Genomic DNA, 6,054 nt, shown 5'->3' on the forward strand with positions numbered 1-6,054 from the left:
ACTTTTCATAGGTTTCACAGTGTGTTTCACAGTTCGCTTCTTGCACTAACACTGAATAATTTTTAATGTGATGACTTATTTTGCTTTTGTAAGCCAATACTTTCAAGATCAGTCAATAAATATTGTTGGTTTTGACTTATGTTACCCCTTCTTTATGTTGTTACTGGACATATCATGTGTGTTAAGCTATGTTACATCATACAACATTTGAGATACGTGGATAATGAAAAAATGGGATAATTTAATGTGGAGCCACATCATGTTTGCTTATGAAGGCTCCTGGATGCAACTGTCTTCCATAGCTTTCCACCTGTAACTTGCTACTCTAGCTATGTAGCAAGAGGGGACATATTACTGTTGTGTGTTGCCAATAGTGGACAAAAAGGTATTGCTTTATGAGTTAATCAGCTAACTTAATGTACCTACAGAATGGGTCATTAATCATTATCAAATTATATTATAAAATGGCCCCCCCTGAGAATTTTTTCAGGAGCCGCCACTGCACAGTAGATAGATCACAAAACTACACAGTAAATGACTGTTGGCTGTTGAGAATGGCGGTGTTTTTCTTTAAGTTAATGAAAGTTAATTTAAGCATGTTATATAAACTAGTTATCGAAAAAAGGTAAAAAAAAAATCAAAATGGTCAAAAGCTACATAATTTGCCTTTAAATTGGAGAGTGGAAATCTTGACTATCAAAACAGTGTGTTTGTCAAAAGCCTGGAGTTTTGGTATTATACCCTTATGGGGACATGGTCAATTAGCTAGAAGAGATCATATTATTTTTTACAGTGACCTAAAGCACCTTAATGTGGACAGTGTTTAATTTTTAATCTTCCCACTGACCAAAGAGGTCAGGCATAAAATAAGATCCACGTCCATCCATGTGAAGGTAGCACAAGTCCAAGGGTTAACTAATGAGTATAGTGGGCTAAAAGGGTTCAGGTTGATCAATTTGCCAATTAAGATTTAGAATGAATAATTAAGGAGTGCACGTAAGTAATGCTTCTTTTCCAAGAGAAGCAACAAAGTAAACTGCCTTTGCAGGCACCAGAGTGACCTTTTATGTTAGAAAGAAACTAATATCAACTCCACCAAAGCTTCTTTCACTTTCTTTGGAAATGCCATTTTCATATGCATATATGCTTTCAGAATTGACTCCACACAAAAAAAAAAGAAAAGAAAAGAAACGAGTCACATGTTCTTTGGCCATCGCCACCGGGCATGTGCTGTTGAGGATTGCAGTGGCACATATCAGGCCTTATTCTGATTACATACAGCAAGCTCCCACACACACACACAATACACCCCCACTGCCATCACTGAGACGAATCTCTCACTGAAGTGACATGAGTGAATTCGAACACCCCCTCTGGCTCTTCCCTCTCCTCTCCCTTCAAATACATTTCTATGGAATGTACAGCTGTGTTGTTTGTGTTTTTGTATTTTTTTGCATGGAGTAATGTGCAACATAAAGATTTAGGACAGACTGAGGAAGTAAGGCATTACGGTTTTCATTTCTCATGTGAAGGTCCTCCTCTCAGAGCCAAACATATGCCTCAAAGCTTATCAATTCTCTTTCAACTTTCACAGAGATCTCTTTTTTTTCTCCCTCCTTTCATGATGTTTCAGCGAGGTATAACGGAACAGGTGGCAGGATTTTGACACGTTCCAATTCTTTAACAAAGCAAGTGTGCATAGTTAGGCTTGCATTTGCGCGTGTACAAACACACACACAAGCCCACATACTTAGGAACACACTATATATACACACACACATACCCTTTCAAAATATATAAGCTATGTATGCATTCAAATCCACACATGGATTCCATACAATCTATGCCCATTTTGACTGAGAGGAACACGTACTACTGAGAAGAGGACATACTACTTGCCCATTTCATCACCCCAAGAATGCCTTGGTGTCAGAAAATCATTCTCTCTCACCAGGGATTGGTGGACTAGGAATCCTGGGAGACCCACATTCTATGGTGGTGATTACAAACCGAGTCCCTATTGGTTCTGGATTAGGGGCCCTGTGTGACCCCCCACACATGGTCACCTAGCACCAGCGAGGCCCAGGCGACATGCTGCCCCACAGCGCTCTGACAGGAGACACATGAGTAAGCGCTCCCTCGAGGGACTGGAGAGGCTAACTCCCTATCCGTGAGGGCCGTGTCCTTCTGTCTCCAGAACATTCCCTTATGCCTTTTCATTTTTCTCTTACACAAATGGACATTCACACAAACACACACAAACACAGACAAACACACACATGCACAACTTCACATGGACGCGTGCATACAATCTAAATTTCATGCATCGTAACTTACTAAATGAAAGTGCGCACGTGCAAAAGGACACACACTTTCTTTCTCTATGAGGCATATTCTATTCACTTATCTTCTTACATTCATAATATAAGCCAATGCATGCTGACTGCCCCTGCTGGTCTAAGCTGTTTTTGCCGAGCAATGGCAATCTTATGCTGGTCTACTGTAAACTCAGTAATGCTTGTCGTATGAAGATGTGTGTGTGTTGGGACATCACCTCAGACATAGCCTGACACTGGCAGAGTATATCCAAGTGTAGCGAAGGGAGAGCGTGGTCACCCCACCCGGACTCGAACCCAGGTCTACAGGGTGCCAAACATGCACTCTGACCGCCACACCAAAGAGCCCAGCTCAATGGCATGGCAGCCAGAGAGCATATTCATCTGTAGTGACGATCACATCATCACACTGCCCTCACCTTCGGGAAGCGCACCCATGCGCTACACGTACACAGACATCCCTCACGCATACACCAATCATGCTTCTCCCATCCAGAGCACCCCACACACACAAGTGCTTCACCCAACCATGGGGTGCTTCACACGGGGTCAACATTCCTGGGGGTCCCTCACACAATGTTCACGGGTGCGCCTCCGATGACCTCACAGCAGGGCATCCCACTTCTGACACCATTTGTAGCGAAGGGAGAGCGTGGTCACCCCACCCGGACTCGAACCCAGGTCTACAGGGTGCCAAACATGCGCTCTGACTGCCACACCAAAGAGCCGGGCTCAATGGCATGGCAGCCAGAGAGCATATTTATCTGTAGTGACGATCACATCGTCACACCAAGGTCAACTTTTGTTTGGATAGGCTAAAGGCTCATGGCCCTCGGTTGAGAGCCTTAAGTGCCACACGTCTGACAGCAACAAGTTAATGGGGATACTTTAGGTGATTACATCAAAAAGCAAAGGCTGGAAGGGGATACTGGCAAAGGTCAAAGCCTGGTCCAATCAATTCAAAATATCATTCTAGTATTCTATACATTTTATTTGCTTATATAGCATAACAATTTACATAGTCTCAAAGCGCTTTACAGAGGCCAAGGCCTGAACCCACTAGAGCAAACACAAAGTAATGGTGCTCGACAAAGAAACTCACCCTTAATTGGAAGAAACTTTTAGCAGAACCCAGCCCGGAGGAGGGGACCCATCTGCTCCATGCAGGCCCTGTAAAGGGATAGAGAGAGAAGGGGGCAGGTAAAGCAACAAGAATCAAAAGTCAAGCAGATTATTAAAATATTCATATGAATAGGTACACAATAGATATTAGCACACATGAAGCAAATACTGCATACACCCACATTTCAAGAAAAGGAGGGGGAGTATAAGTAGCCAGCAGCCACAAGACCACGCATATCTCATATACCACTGAACCATGCAAAATCTGATGGAAATCCAAGACCACGATGAATGAAATTTGTAGAAGAGCAACCTCATGATGCCCCCAGCAACAACTTTGCACGTCAATAAATGCTATGCTGGCTTCTTGTGACTCTAACTGGTGTGACCTAAAATCCCCACTGGATCAAAACACAACATGTGCTTGTCAAGGGTGTTAGTCTGTGAAACCAGTATGACCCAGCAAAACCTTGCACCAGCAAAGCAGTTAATCCAGTAGTAGCAAGGACCCTACCTCCTGGAATTAAAATATCATGCTACAACTGATAATTTCCCGTTTATAATCAGGACATGAAGTTCGTGCTCTCTGCATGAAAGTCCTTGAATTATTAATGGATTAACAAGTGGAGGAAGTAATAAAGAGGATGTTCTCATTATATGCTGTGCCTGTACAGCTTCATTGAAAGGCATCAGGGAATCTGTTTCTCGGGAGACAGTGAAAGATTGGGAAGAGAAGCTCTATGTAGCCATTTTGATTGCTGGGCTTGTACTCGGGTTGTTCTTAGTAAGCTTCCTTAATAATACTTCTTAAATGTAAACATGTACAAATGCATTCTCGTTATACTTTCCCGATCACATAGCTTATCTGGCCTGGAATGGAGCTTATTGACATATGTGCGGAGGTGGGAGCGAGGCACAATGATAAAATAATATCAAAAGGAAAAAAAAGACACCATAACCATGATTTATGACAAGTAAGATAAAGAAGGCAAACAGCGCCATCTGCTGTCTGGATATAATAGCTTGGATTAAAAGTGACCACGAGGTTTCAAACCAATGTGTTCACCGCCGAGTATGAGTCCCAGAGAATACTGTAGAGGGCAGCAACGTCATTGGGTCTAAACGCCTCCTCTTCTCACCAACCTCACCGTAGGGCAATATTGGGAGTTCTGTCTTGTCTTCTGTGTACGTTTATTTCTTGAACAAGCTTGCACAGCACACAGTAAGTGGGGTCGGAGACTCTCTTGAACATGTACTGGTATTGATTATTTGACTTGACAGGGATAATTAAGCTTGAGATGATAACCATGAGCAGGGAGTCTGAGTAAACAAACCTGGATATTTACTCACTGCTTCAAAGAAAAATGGTTTAAGGCAATTCTGGGAGGAAAAAATGTGGATTGGAAATCAGAGCGAGAGGGAGAAATAGAGAGAGAGAGCACAAGTAAGCACAGACATTTGCTTAAGGGTGTCAACAAGATTTCTAAAAGACAGTGAAATTAAAGGAAGGACTGAAAAAACAACAACATGGGGAGCATGAGAATCAGAGGCCTTACGAGGAAATGTACATATTTATCTCAGCTTCTTAGTCCCCTTGAGATACCATTCTGTTCTTCCACTCGGTTTCTGTTGTCATTGACTTTGAATGATGGAAATATGAGGGCAGTGGACGCTGGGTCTTCCCGTTGAAAGGACAGGGGGCACGAGGGTCATCGGGAAACACCTGGGTTTAGGGCCGCTGACAATCTTGCCACATCACCCCGTCGACCCTTTGCTGTGGCAAACACACACATCAGCCCCACGTCGACCTGGGGTGAGATGGTGGCAGACAGACCGAAGTCCCACTAAATTATGGAGGAGCCTGTCAACCTGCCAACAAGATTTAACACCATTCACACCCTGTGCGTCCACACACACATACACACACGTACACACGGCACACTCTTATGCCTGCATGCACACATGGGGCATGCTGACGTCTGATTTACCTAGGGGGTCATGGCAAGGGGCCCGTCCAGAGGTGTTCATTCCTGCGATTGATGAACGGAGTCGCTGACCCGGCGAGAGCAGACAGAGGCCGCCATGTCTCCCTCTCAATCCGGTTCTTCCTTTCATCCAGGATTCCTCGTAGGCTGTTCTGATAAGGCAGATTCTTGCCTTTGATGGAGAACTAAAAAGCATGGGTTTATAAGGTTCGGCGCACAGCACTCAACCCCAAACTGGACTCTCCCTCAGAGCCTTAAATCACACGGCGGCTCGCTATATTACAACAGAGATCCGCACGGCTCAAACGCCGCCTCAAAACATAGCATACTAGACCCGGAGTTCATCATCCCGTCCAGCTTTGCATAACACTCTCCAAATGTGAAAACATTCATGGCGAATCTTTCCTGGGAAAGTTCCAAAGATGTAATTTCAAAAGGTCACGCTTGAACTTCACCTTCGGCCTGAGGAAGTTCTCATGTAGCACTGCAGTGCATCACCTCATGTCTCGTGCACAGACTCCTTGGGCTGGGAGGGAGATGGAAGTAGGTGTGATGTGAAGAGGCCACAGAGAAGAGGACAGAGAAAACGGGCTCAGATATGTGTCTCTCTC

The sequence above is a fragment of the Clupea harengus genome, chromosome 23 (genome assembly GCF_900700415.2).
Source record: "Clupea harengus chromosome 23, Ch_v2.0.2, whole genome shotgun sequence".
Classification (NCBI taxonomy): Eukaryota; Metazoa; Chordata; class Actinopteri; order Clupeiformes; family Clupeidae; genus Clupea; species Clupea harengus.